Source organism: Triturus cristatus, chromosome 5_1, assembly GCF_964204655.1.
Source record: "Triturus cristatus chromosome 5_1, aTriCri1.1, whole genome shotgun sequence".
Taxonomy (NCBI): domain Eukaryota; kingdom Metazoa; phylum Chordata; class Amphibia; order Caudata; family Salamandridae; genus Triturus; species Triturus cristatus.
Genome location: NC_140587.1, coordinates 112,545,578 through 112,560,516, shown reverse-complemented (window position 1 = coordinate 112,560,516; position 14,939 = coordinate 112,545,578).

Sequence of the window (14,939 nt, the reverse complement as noted above, 5' to 3'; positions counted from 1 at the left end):
GAACTTTCCATCACAGAAATGTGGGGAAAATGTGTTTTTTTTGTCAATTTTTTACCTTTGCAAGGGATTCTGGGTAACAGACCATGGTGGGAGGCAGTCAAGTCACCCCATCCTGGATTCCCCTGGGTGTCTAGTTTTCAGAAATGTATAGGTTTGCTAGGTTTCCCTAGGTGCCGGCAGGGCTAAGGTACAAAATCTACAGCTAGTCACTTTGGCAAAAAAAGGGTCATTTTTCACTCCAAAACCACGTTGCGTTTTGCGCCGTTTCCTGTCGCGGGCACTAGGCCGACCCGCACAAGTGAGGTACCATTTTTCTCGTAGGACTTTGGGGAACGCGGGGTGGGTGGAAATTTGTGGATCCACGCAGATTCCAGAACTTTCCATCACAGAAATGTGGGGAAAATGTGTTTTTTTTGTCAATTTTTTACGTTTGCAAGGGATTCTGGGTAACAGACCATGGTGGGAGACAGTCAAGTCACCCCATCCTGGATTCCCCTGGGTGTCTAATTTTCAAAAATGTATAGGTTTGCTAGGTTTCCCTAGGTGCCGGCAGGGCTAGGGTACAAAATCTACAGCTAGTCACTTTGCCAAAAAAAGGGTCATTTTTCACTCCAAAACCACGTTGCGTTTTGCGCCGTTTCCTGTCGCGGGCACTAGGCCGACCCGCACAAGTGAGGTACCATTTTTCTCGTAGGACTTTGGGGAACGCGGGGTGGGTGGAAATTTGTGGATCCACGCAGATTCCAGAACTTTCCATCACAGAAATGTGGGGAAAATGTGTTTTTTTTGTCAATTTTTTACGTTTGCGAGGGATTCTGGGTAACAGACCATGGTGGGAGGCAGTCAAGTCACCCCATCCTGGATTCCCCTGGGTGTCTAGTTTTCAAAAATGTATAGGTTTGCTAGGTTTCCCTAGGTGCCGGCAGAGCTAGGGTACAAAATCTACAGCTAGTCACTTTGCCAAAAAAAGGGTCATTTTTCACTCCAAAACCACGTTGCGTTTTGCGCCATTTCCTGTCGCGGGCACTAGGCCAACCCGCACAAGTGAGGTACCATTTTTCTCGTAGGACTTTGGGGAACGCGGGGTGGGTGGAAATTTGTGGATCCACGCAGATTCCAGAACTTTCCATCACAGAAATGTGGGGAAAATGTGTTTTTTTTTGTCAATTTTTTACGTTTGCAAGGGATTCTGGGTAACAGACCATGGTGGGAGGCAGTCAAGTCACCCCATCCTGGATTCCCCTGGGTGTCTAGTTTTCAGAAATGTATAGGTTTGCTAGGTTTCCCTAGGTGCCGGCAGGGCTAGGGTACAAAATCTACAGCTAGTCACTTTGCCAAAAAAAGGGTCATTTTTCACTCCAAAACCACGTTGCGTTTTGCGCCATTTCCTGTCGCGGGCACTAGGCCAACCCGCACAAGTGAGGTACCATTTTTCTCGTAGGACTTTGGGGAACGCGGGGTGGGTGGAAATTTGTGGATCCACGCAGATTCCAGAACTTTCCATCACAGAAATGTGGGGAAAATGTGTTTTTTTTGTCAATTTTTTACGTTTGCAAGGGATTCTGGGTAACAGACCATGGTGGGAGGCAGTCAAGTCACCCCATCCTGGATTCCCCTGGGTGTCTAGTTTTCAAAAATGTATAGGTTTGCTAGGTTTCCCTAGGTGCCGGCAGGGCTAGGGTACAAAATCTACAGCTAATCACTTTGCCAAAAAAAGGGTCATTTTTCACTCCAAAACCACGTTGCGTTTTGCGCCGTTTCCTGTCGCGGGCACTAGGCCGACCCGCACAAGTGAGGTACCATTTTTCTCGTAGGACTTTGGGGAACGCGGGGTGGGTGGAAATTTGTGGATCCACGCAGATTCCAGAACTTTCCATCACAGAAATGTGGGGAAAATGTGTTTTTTTTGTCAATTTTTTACGTTTGCTAGGGATTCTGGGTAACAGACCATGGTGGGAGGCAGTCAAGTCACCCCATCCTGGATTCCCCTGGGTGTCTAGTTTTCAGAAATGTATAGGTTTGCTAGGTTTCCCTAGGTGCCGGCAGGGCTAGGGTACAAAATCTACAGCTAGTCACTTTGCCAAAAAAAGGGTCATTTTTCACTCCAAAACCACGTTGCGTTTTGCGCCGTTTCCTGTCGCGGGCACTAGGCCGACCCGCACAAGTGAGGTACCATTTTTCTCGTAGGACTTTGGGGATCGCGGGGTGGGTGGAAATTTGTGGATCCACGCAGGTTCCAGAACTTTCCATCACAGAAATGTGGGGAAAATGTGTTTTTTTTTTCAATTTTTTACGTTTACAAAGGATTCTGGGTAACAGACCATGGTGGGAGGCAGTCAAGTCACCCCATCCTGGATTCCCCTGGGTGTCTAGTTTTCAGAAATGTATAGGTTTGCTAGGTTTCCCTAGGTGCCGGCAGGGCTAGGGTACAAAATCTACAGCTAGTCACTTTGGCAAAAAAAGGGTCATTTTTCACTCCAAAACCACGTTGCGTTTTGCGCCGTTTCCTGTCGCGGGCACTAGGCCGACCCGCACAAGTGAGGTACCATTTTTCTCGTAGGACTTTGGGGAACGCGGGGTGGGTGGAAATTTGTGGATCCACGCAGATTCCAGAACTTTCCATCACAGAAATGTGGGGAAAATGTGGGTTTTTTTTCAATTTTTTACGTTTGCAAGGGATTCTGGGTAACAGACCATGGTGGGAGGCAGTCAAGTCACCCCATCCTGGATTCCCCTGGGTGTCTAGTTTTCAGAAATGTATAGGTTTGCTAGGTTTCCCTAGGTGCCGGCAGGGCTAGGGTACAAAATCTACAGCTAGTCACTTTGGCAAAAAAAGGGTCATTTTTCACTCCAAAACCACGTTGCATTTTGCGCCGTTTCCTGTCGCGGGCACTAGGCCGACCCGCACAAGTGAGGTACCATTTTTCTCGTAGGACTTTGGGGAACGCGGGGTGGGTGGAAATTTGTGGATCCACGCAGATTCCAGAACTTTCCATCACAGAAATGTGGGGAAAATGTGGGTTTTTTTTCAATTTTTTACGTTTGCAAGGGATTCTGGGTAACAGACCATGGTGGGAGGCAGTCAAGTCACCCCATCCTGGATTCCCCTGGGTGTCTAGTTTTCAGAAATGTATAGGTTTGCTAGGTTTCCCTAGGTGCCGGCAGGGCTAGGGTACAAAATCTACAGCTAGTCACTTTGCCAAAAAAAGGGTCATTTTTCACTCCAAAACCACGTTGCGTTTTGCGCCGTTTCCTGTCGCGGGCACTAGGCCGACCCGCACAAGTGAGGTACCATTTTTCTCGTAGGACTTTGGGGAACGCGGGGTGGGTGGAAATTTGTGGATCCACGCAGATTCCAGAACTTTCCATCACAGAAATGTGGGGAAAATGTGTTTTTTTTGTCAATTTTTTACGTTTGCAAGGGATTCTGGGTAACAGACCATGGTGGGAGGCAGTCAAGTCACCCCATCCTGGATTCCCCTGGGTGTCTAGTTTTCAAAAATGTATAGGTTTGCTAGGTTTCCCTAGGTGCCGGCAGGGCTAGGGTTCAAAAACTACAGCTAGACTCTTTGCAAAAAAAGTGTAAATTTTCAGTGTGAAAATGTGGTGTGTTCACCTTAGGTTTTGAGCCACTTCCTGTCGTGGGCACTATGCCTACCCACACAAGTGAGGTACCATTTTTCTCGGGAGACTTAGGGTAGTTCAAATTTGTAAAGCAACTGTTATTACCTGTTGATTTTTGATGCATTTCTCCCTTCCAAATGAAAGACATTGTGTAAAAAAAAAGTCATTTTGAAAAATGACCAATAATTGTCATGCAAATATGAGTATTCCCAATTTCGAAAATGTGCAAATATGCACTGTTTCTGAACTCTGTAATTTGTTCCCATTTCAGAAATACATAGGTGACTTTCATACCGATTTTTCCAAGTATACATTTTCCCACAATAATTGCTATATACCCGGACCAAAAAAAAAAAACATTACAAAATGCTGCTCATTTTTCTACTCTGGGTTCGTTGGGCTCTTGATGAACCTACAAGTCCTATATGTCCCCACAACCAGGAAGGTCTACCGGATGTAACGGTACATTGCTTTCAAAGAGATGTCATAATTCGAAGAAGTTACAGGTAAAAACGTTGACTCAAGAGGCTGCTTTTTTCAACAAATTTTTAATTTCTCCTATATTTGCCTGTAAATTTCTATAAAGAAACCTTGATGGATCTACGCAAATGACCCCTTGCTGAATTCAGAATTTTGTCTACTTTTCAAAAATGTATAGCTTTCCAGGATCCATTATTGTTTTGTTACCCTTTTCTACCGTTAACTGGAAGGAGGTTGAAAGCACAAAAAATAGCAAAAATAGGGTATGTCCCAGAAAAATGCCAAAACTGTGTAAAAAATGTTGGTTTTCTAACAAAAGTCTGTCATTCCCTAAAAGCTGGAGAAATTGTGATTTCAGCCCCACAAACCCTTTTTTGATACCATTTGCAGAGAAAAACCCAGAAGCTTTCATTTGCAGCCCGTTTTTCACATTTTTCACAAAAAAAAAAAAAAATAATTGCTGTATTTTGACTAATTTCTGTGACCCCTCTAGGAGAATCCACAAACCCTGGGTACCTTTAGAATCCCCAAGATGTTGGAAGAAAAGGACGCAAATTTGGCGTGGATACCTAATGTGGTCAAAAAGTTACAGGGGCCTAAGCGCGCACTACCTCAAATAGCCCAAAAAGGGCTTAGCACAGGAGGGGAAAAGGCCTAGCAGCGAAGGGGTTAAGTGACCAGCAAAACAATAATATGCTCAGCAGCAAAATAAACAAAGCTGTTTACTCAAATGATGCCCCTTTTGTCTGTGCAAAATAAAGTGTCAAGGGGGTGCATATAGTCAGGTTAAACTGAATACATTTCTTCTTGCCTCTATAAACGTATGTTCAGAATATTGAGGTAGCCTATATATAAGCGAACAATATTTAAAGTATGATATACTGGCAGAATGCCATATTACTTACTGCTTCCTCATGGGATTGAAAAGACAGATACATTTTGAGACTCACTATCAGTAGGAACAGTACTTGCAGGAGCCTGATGAAGTTAATTGCAGAGTTTGAAGGCTGGTAAAGCAGAAAAACAGTACTTAAAGAGCGGACACAAGGCTGAAGACTGCTTACACGAGGAAGAGGAAGTGGCAAATTAGACTGGTGGCTGAAGGCTACTACTGCTTGGTTCACTGAGTTGGATAGATGCACTTGACTGAAAGAATGTTTGCCTCTTTGCCTTTCTTCGTGCAAACTCTTCCGTTAGAGCTTTCACATTTAATTTTTTTGCCAGATCACTCTCAATGCTTAAATTTGCAAGCCCCGACAGCCTTTCCTGCGTCATTGTGCTTCGGAGATAGTTCTTGATTAATTTTAACTTTGAAAATGACCTTTCTGCACTGGCTACAGTAACTGGAATTGTTAGAAAAAGTTTCAGTGCTGTTGCAACATTCAACACACTGGGAAGAATTGCATGGTTTCTCAAAAATAAAAGGTCAGCCAGATCCTTTATTGTGCCACCTGAGATAAGTTGTATTTGTTCTTTCAACACAGCTTTGAAAGCGATGAGTTGTTGTGGAAACTCTAGGGACAAGTCTTTTTCGTAATGAGCTGCCAGAAATTGTTCATACCAGCAAATCGAGTTTTTATCTGATTTACAACAATATCTATGTTAGCATAAAACACAGACACCTTAAAATTGTCTTCAGGATTGCACAGCCTTTGGTCTTCACTGAGTTCATCGAAGTGCTTTTTTTTGCGTCGTGGTCGTTTTTGTGTAAATTAAATTGAATTCCCCATGCAGCTGCAAGTGAAGATGCTGAGCTTTTAACATCTTCAAACTGTTCTCTGAAACTGGCAAATGTATTCGCTGCGCTACTTAACATATTTGATGCTTGTAAAAGGTCCAGATCTTTAGACTGAAGCTCGTGTGACTGCAGGGTGAACAGCACAAGTGCATTGCGAGTGCAGAGTGAGGACGGTGAGTGCAGGGTGAGCGGGTGAATAGTGTGAGTGCATTGTGATTGCTGTGAGTACAGGGTGAGCGTAAAAGTGAAGGGCGAGAAAGAGGAGTGAGTTGTCTGAATGAAGGGTGCATTCCCGGACACTTGAAGTAACTCAGCAGGTTATTTATGGCAGCGTAGGGCTTCAGGTATAAGTTAAACTATTGTTATTTTGGCATTAATAGGGATCCAGGGTGTAGGAAATAATGTGCTGATATCAACAAAAATTCCAGTCTTATGATTAGGGTTGCCAGCTCATTTTGATGCCCCCTACAGGACAAAAATAAAGCAGTCACCTAAAGCCATATTTTCAGCGCTTATCTGTGCATACTTCAAATAGCAAATAGAAAACACTTAATTGTGTTTAAGGGCTGCCTGAATGATCCATGACTGAAAATGCAATTTTTTAGCTGAATGTTTTGGTACAATAAGAATTTAAAGATTAATCATATAGCCTTCTGCTGCCCCAAATGCCTTAATGGTTATGATTCCATATCCCCTTTCCTATATTGAATCAATTTTAGATATGCCTTTTCATTTTGGGTCCCAGTTTGGAGCTTAATTAATGAGGAAATGAAAGTGAGTGTTCCTCTTTCTTTCCAAAATATTTTATTTGGTAGCTTGGTCTCAGATTGGAAGGCACTTGCAATTAAAGATAGAATAGTTGATTTACTCAAAGCAATTGCACTTCAACAGATTACAATAAATTAGATAGAAACTGAAATAGTGTTTTAGTCATTTGTTTGGCTTATTAAAAATGTCTCAATTATGTATCTTGAGGTAAATAACGACTAGCCTTATTTGAATGACATGATATGTTTCATCATACATGTAACAGTGTGCTTGCGTGTTAACACTCACTTTTCCCTCTCTGTCGCCTTTTTATTTTCATTGACAATCATAAAATGTTAACATTTTACTGATACTATGGGTATCTAAATTAACGTCTTGACCATAGGCTTTGCTTAAAGTTTAGAAATAGCAATTGAAGGCACTTATTTAACTGCATGGATATTCCAATATTTTCAGGTGTTGACTTGCATTATAGGCAAGAGTGTGGTTTTGTGTATGATTTGATGACTTGGTATGTTGCAACTATATGTAACTTTAAAAAAATCCATTCTGATGAATGTAAATGATATATTCCCAATCTACAGGCAAGTATGCAACGGGGTTTGTAATATGAAAGATCATGGTCTTTCAATGGTCCTCCAATCTATTTATAATAGTTTGAGAGTGAGGGGGCAGCATCTGCACAATAACTTCATCACTCCCACTAAACACTGCACTACTTATGAAGTTTTCATTTTCAAAAGTCCTGGGCCTCTCTCTTCAGCAGCAAAGTTTCTAAGTGATTATCATTTGAAAAAAATCTCAATCCTCACTTTTTATTTCCCACAACGAGTTTATTTATTCAGTCCATTGCATTGCATTAATGTGAACTGGCGATCGTGAACCAGGAAAGAGGAACATGTGAACAAATCAAGGAGGTTAAGAAATGTGTACTTTGGACAGTACATTGGATGTTAGACCTGCATAGTTATTCAAATCAGCATCATGTAGTAGCGTGGTGGCACTGTGAGATAATGGCCCAAGGTGGGTTTTGTGTAGGGGTGGCAGTAACTTGCGTAATGCAGTGTAACACAATCATGTGAAATTACCTGAGAATTCTGCCTGATTATGCATAATTACATGGGAAAAGTAATTCTGCATTTAGCATTATATCTTATAGCAAAAATGCAGGCTTGCATCCAACATGGGTGCAAGAATGCCTTTTGTGCACTGAAATAGTGGTAAATGCAGCAGAAAATGAATAGCTAATGTGACCAGCTACTCAGACTAGCCAAATGTGCCCTTGAGGTAGGAATTTCCCATTACTTACTTCCTGCATTTAGCGCTATTGTCTTAGCAGGAAAATGTACCCCTGCATTCTAAATGGACTCAAAGATGCCTTTCTGCTAATAAATAGCGCTAAATCCTTACTGAGTATCAAGCACAAACACAAGTGACCATTCATGCTCATCAAATGTGCTATCGCTGTAGAATTTTATCCCCTCTAAAATTACTCATAATTCCTCAAGCAGGGGTAATGACGTAATTATCAGTAATTTAAAGATTAACATATACTTACCAAAATTAATGTGATTACTCCAGCATCATTCAAATTCATTCTGGCCCTAGTTTTGTGCAAAGTGAAGCCAATGATATATGTTAAATAAGCACTAGTCAGTCTGCGTTGGGTGATATTGGGCCTATGCTGTATGATACAATGACTGTGTTGTGGTAACGTGGTACAGTGCAGTATAAGCTTTGCCCCCTTCTGTGTGTTTAGATGGCCAGCATTGCATATTAAACAAATAAGTTTTTATGCACCAACATGATGTACTGGGAATTGGCCATACAGTCTCATAAAATGAATACAATGCGTGTGTAGAAGCACCATTTTGACAGCACATGAAACATTAGGTCTAGATGAAGAGAGATTTAGTGGTTTCATTATTGTTAATATCTGTGCACATATGCAAACCAATAACTTTCTACACAGACAATACATATATGAACATAGAACATATTATTTCATTAGTTTATACCAAACATACAGTGTGATGAACTAAATTATTCTTGTATCGAATTGCATAGTCCTACTTGATATGAAGGGAATGGCCCTTGGGGGCCACCAGGGTTACTTAAAACCACCTGCTATGCCTTCCCAAGAATGAAGAGTTGGTCAGACAGTAGAGAATACAAACAGAAAATTTATATATATGAACATAGAACATATTAGTTCATTAGTGTATACCAAACATAATGTGATAAACTAAATTATTCTTGTATCTAATTGCATAGATCTACTTGATATGAAAGGAGTGGCCCGTTGGGGACCTGCTATGCCTTCTCAAGAATGAAGAGTCAGTCAGACAGTAGAGAATGCAAACATACATTTATTAGCAATACTCTGCAGAGGAGTCCGATCTGACCTGCACCCTAAGATGTATGCCGAGGGACTGGCCCCCTATTAGTCTACAGTGAGTAATCATTCCTCCCGAAAAGCCTCCAACCATGCCCAAAATGGAAAACTACCAGCCTGGGCCGAACATGAACAAAGACGCACTATAGGATGAGCTACCACCTGCCAGATGGGTACATGTTATCTACGACTCAAGGCTACGGCACTGGGTCTCAGCATCTCCTAACGTTGGAGCAGAAACTACACACTCGGATAGGTATGCGAGGGCAGAATGGCCTATTCATTAGTGAGTCAAGAAACAGCCTTGAACAAAAGTGAAAATAATAACGAAGTACAGTGTTCTGCTGAGGCAAGCAATACTGACTGATGAGGCCTAGTTTGGGCACAGCCCAAGCAGTCTAATAGAGATTACGAAAAACAAAATGGAGTCACACTCGATAACTTAAGCTTTGCACTTTACAGGGATAACTCAGTGGGTTGCACAAAGTGGATAGAAATGGCGTACATTTAGCCAACCACTGCTAACCTTATTTAGCATGAAACGAGTGAGTTGCAGGGATGGGATTTACAAACCAAACAGATAGGAAAAATACCTACTTATATTGCTAGACATCAATTTGTGTTTTTAAGATGTGGTTGGAATCGTTTGTGATTTTGTTTACATATAGTTCTTTGATATTTAATCACCACACACTATTCTTTGAATATAAAACTGTTCCGTTGATGGTTTTTAGCACACCACACATTATAAAGGTTAGATTAAAGTACCAAATTGGTTTTTAGTTTGAGTTTTTTCTGCATGGTTACATATAAAGGTGTCATGGCTTCTAAATGTTGCTCTGGGTCAGATACTTTTCTGTCCACACTCATTGGCAGCCCAGGGTGGACTCTGAGCTGCTGCATCTCTGCTCGGCCATCCTCAAATGCCCTTCTTGGCAGCTGGGGGGCTCTCAGCTCATCCATGGTTTGTACTCCAGCCACTCCTGCTGACTCAGATGGAATTCCCCCGCAGGGCTCAGCAGCCAGTGAGAAAAATTATTAGTTGGGTGCCTTATTCTGAAGCTGCCCAGGTCTGAGTCAGCAACCAGTATACTGCAAGCACATTCCATGGAGACACCGACCTTGGGGGATGAATCCATTTGAGCCAATATGTAAATGGCCATTGCCCTGTAGTCTGCTACTGACATCCCGCCCGTGACGTCACTGAAAGACCCATGACAGCCGTAGCCGGCCCACAAAATGACGTCATTGTGAAACCAGAAAAGGAAACATTCCAGGTTTTTGACGTTGAGCTATTTATTCTTTTCCACGTTAGGTGTGTTGATGGGAAAGAAGGTGGAACCTTTTTGAAATAACATTTTTTGGCTGGGCTTCGCTCCGCTGCCCCCCCTGTGTGACTTTCTTTCTGGCCGGGCTTTTCTCCGCTGTCCCTCCCTGTGTGACCCTCCTTTTGGCCGGGCTTTGCACCACAGCACGCAGAGATCAGGACTTCATCCCCCAGCAGCCCCGCTATCAACGAGGACACCGCCGACACTGCTAACTGGCGCCAGGAGGCACATAAAGGTGTGGGAGGGGCCGAGGACCTTGTGGAACCTTTTTGAAATAACTTTCTTTGACTGGGCTTTGCTTCTCTGCCCCCCCTTTGTGACTTTCTTTCTGGCTGGGCTTTGCTCCGCTGTCCCTCCCTGTGTGACCCTCCTTTTGGCCGGGCTTTGCTCCGCTGCACGGCGAGATCAGGACTTCATCCCCCAGCAGCCCCGCTATCAACGAGCACGCCGCCGACGCTGCTAACGGGCGCCAGGAGGTGCGTAAATGTGTGGGCGGAACCTCGCCCCATGGGACGCACGTGGGGCTTGCCGGGAGAAGCCCGGGACAAGGGCAGGACAGACTGTGGCCGTCAGGGGCCGAGGGAGGCTGGGCAAGGCCACGTCTCTTGATTTTGTGCTCAGGTCCCAGGGCCTATTGGTGACACCAGGTTGTACTGGCTAGACTTTGGAAAGGAATGATTGTGCTCAGAGCACACCGGGCCTTCAGACATTGGACTTACCGCCTGCATCCTGTCCTTAGACGGTGGTGCTAGTAGGTGTCCCTGCACTAAGTCATGACAGGGAAGAATCAACTAGAACCCTGATCAATAAGGCCTCACATTGGATATACAAAAACACAAAAGTAAGGAGTTTTCAGCATAGACACATCCTTATGGCCAGGAGGGTGGCTTGGATTGGCGACAGCAAGAGAAAGTTTGCTGGTGACTGTGTTATTGTTAATTTTAGGCATCCAGAGTTGGTAAGAGACCTGCTCGACACCCGTCATGGGGATATGGCAAGTGGGTCTTGCATAAGAATGCTGCCCCTGTACTTTTTTTACAGGGACAAAGTTAACGAGATAGGCCTGGTTACCCAGCGGCGCCGGGAATCCGAAAAAGGCTGGGAGGACAGGCCTGGCCCAGTAACAAACTGATTTGCCCCACTCTCCAGCCCATCCGCTTTGGATGAATTGGACTGACTGGATAGGGCAGGGAGAGGGGAGAATGAGAGTGAACAGGAGAGTCATCCTAAACCGGACGACATAAGTCCGCTAGGGGAATTCGATCACAGTATTGCCCCCTGCATGTCAGTGCGGCATGAGAGGGGTGGGAAAGGTAGGACCACAGCAGTAAGAACATCAGAAACGTTTTCCCCCCCAGGGAAGATTAGTGGAGAAAAAAGTGGGTCCGAACTAGCTTCCATGGAGATCAGAGTGGTCTCCTGGAACATTGCAGGGATCGCAGCCAAAATTCAAAATAAGGAATGGCTAGATTTCATTAGACAATATCACATCATTTGTCTCCAGGAAACCTGGGAAACCAACATTAGTGCTCCACATTTAGAGGGCTACAAAATGTTTGTCGTCCCGGCCTGGAAAACCAATGTGGGCCGTGCGAAGGGAGGCGTAATAATCTATGTGACCCTGACAATTCAAGGGACCTGGGAGGAGCTGGGGTGGTGCTCGGACTGTCTCCAGGGCATTAGATATTGCAAGAAGGGTTTAATACTCATTTTTATTAACTTCTATAATGCGGGACAATCCATGTTGAGATTGGCCGAGCTTGAGGCTCGATTACAAGATGCAGGGGATATAAGTACCCACTTGGTTTTAATGGGGGATTTTAACTGTCATCAGTGCCCTTACCTGAAATGGGGAAGGGGAAAATGGGATTCATGCCCTTCTACCAAGGATTGGCATCTAGAGCACTCTAGAGAGGGCAGGGAATTAAGTAAGATTCTGGGCACCCACAACCTAACTCATACGGTGGATCTGATTTATAGTGGGGTGTCTGATATAATCAACCCTTCCTTTAAGGGCAGGGGAAGAGACTCGATTATTGATTTTATTTTTGTAACAAATACGCTTAAATGTAGGGTTACAAATTTTAGTATAATGGTTAGTGCCTTCAGTGATCATAACCCCCTGGTATTGTCTATGAGGGATGATAATTTTACTGCTAAGTCGGGTAAAAGGACCATCTTGGGCCTATTTAAAGCCACGGATCAGGGCAGGAGAATCAGATGGAGTAACATTGATGGGGATGGACTTCATAGAGCGCTTCTCGTCAATACTGAAAGTCAGACATGGAGGTGCCTAGACCCAACAGTGGAGGGGAGGGATCTGATTAGAGCCTTTGAGGCCACCGCCCAGCATATAGACAGTCTTTTTAGGGGCAAAAAGAAGACGCAGGTTGAGCCACATCCCAGATGGTTTGATCGAGAATGCTCAAGGGCTCACAGGGACCTGAAGCTGGCACTTAAATCGATCCCTAAGGATAGGGGCATGGTTGTTGCCTATAGGACCCGTTATAAAAGGCCCATTAAACAGAGAAAAACCTCCCTACAAATTCAGGCATGGGAGACATTGAGAGAGGCGGCCGAGTGCAGGGACGTGAACAGTTTTTGGAGGGTAATTAATGACCCCTGCTTTCAGACAACAAATAAACCGAAAGTGGCGTGTCATATTATGCTGTAAGCCTGGGTGTCCCATTTTGAAAGCTTATACAACCATGGCGGCTTGGAGGATCAATTAATTCCAGTTACAGGATTCCCAGCTAGCTCATGGATGTGTTTCATGGTAGCTGAGATTAAGCTAGGAATAGATGGCCTGGCAATAAAAAAGGCTCCAGGCCCGGACGGGATCCCACCAGACCTATTTAAAAATCAGGAAGACCTATGGGCCCCTATACTCACCAGAGTTTTTAATACAGTCACAGAAGTAGGTATGCCCAGGTCATGGTCCACGGCGGCTATCGTACCCGTGTTTAAAAAGTGAAACAGGAATGACCCGCAGTGCTATCGTACAATATCACTTATTGATGTAACGGCGAAAGTCTTGGGTAGGGTCATCCTAAACCGCCTAATAGTCTGGGCAGACGAAAATGACATCATTACAGATATACAGTATGGGTTTCGTAATGGTCATTCTATGACAGATCAGTGCCTTAACCTCTACCATTTGGTGGCCAAGTATACCCAGGCTCGGGAAGGCACGGTGTACTTGGCATTTATGGACCTTTCAGCAGCATTTGACCGAGTAAACAGAAGGAAATTGTGGGAAACTCTAGGGCTTATGGGCGTTGACCCAGGGCTGATATATATTTTAAGAATGCTTCACCAGAATACAACGGCACAGGTTAGGTTTAACGATGAGGGGGATTTATCTGAAGACTTCCCGTGCTCGGGTGGGGGGGTGAGGCAAGGATGCATCATGGCGCCCTTTCTATTTACGCTATATATAAACGGCTTAGATAAGGCCCTTGGATCCTTGGGGGTAGACTGCCCATGCATTGGGAGGAGAAGTATACCTGTCCTCCTATATGCCGACGGCGCGGTCCTTCTGGCGCACACAGGAAGGGGTCTACAGTCTGTTATTAATGGATTTGTTAGTTTTATGGCAGACTTAGACCTATTACCTAACCTCTCTAAATCATATGTTATGGAAGCAGGTAAAAGCCCTATTAAGAAATTTATTTTTACAATTGGGGCGCATAAATTAGAAAAAGTCAAAGTTTTTAACTACCTAGGGATTTTATTTGATAAGCATCTTAATTTTAAACCACTGGTTATGGACAAATGTAGTCAACACATCAGTTCGGTGGGCTCAATCATAAACTATGCCACAAGATTAGGTCGTTGGTCACCAAACGAAATTGTGCACTTATACAGTTCGGTTTTTTGTGCCAAGACCATGTATGGTAGTGAGGTTTGGGGCTTTATAGATACATCAAAAATTCAAACCGAGGAAAATAAGTTCCTTAGAAGGCTTCTGCAAGTGCCCCAAAGCACGCCTTCCTACATAGTTCATGAGGAGCTTGGTATCACCTATACCAGTGAGAGGTTAAGTCTTAAACCTATCATTTGTTGGATACAAATATGGACGAACCCAGAGGCAAGTCTAAGCAGACACATACTTGAGGACTGCAATGCGGGGGATTATGGTCACCTGATACCCTGGCTTAAATATGTAAGGGACACCCTGAGCCGGATGGGTTACTCTAACTTCTTTGATGAACCTTCTATACTATCCCCCAGAGACAAGGGTGTCATAGAGTCTGAATTATTGCGGTGCTTAGCCCAGGAAAGAGAGGACAGAGAAGGGCGGAAAGTCACAGTAAGAGCCCACCTGCTAACAAAATCACTCCCGGGAATGGAATTTTATCTTTCTAACATATGTAATAGACACAACAGATTTTTAATGACTAGATTCAGGCTAAATCTTCTGCTCCATATTTTATCTGCCCCGGCTGGGTTTGTAACAGATATTAATATAAAGGGATGTTGCGGCTGCGATCGGAGTTCTCCGCAAAACACTCTTCATTTTGTCCTATTTTGTCCTTTTTATGCTCGCGCTAAGTCTTTGTTTTTAAAAACTATTTTAAGACACTCCAAAATTAACCAGGCAAAT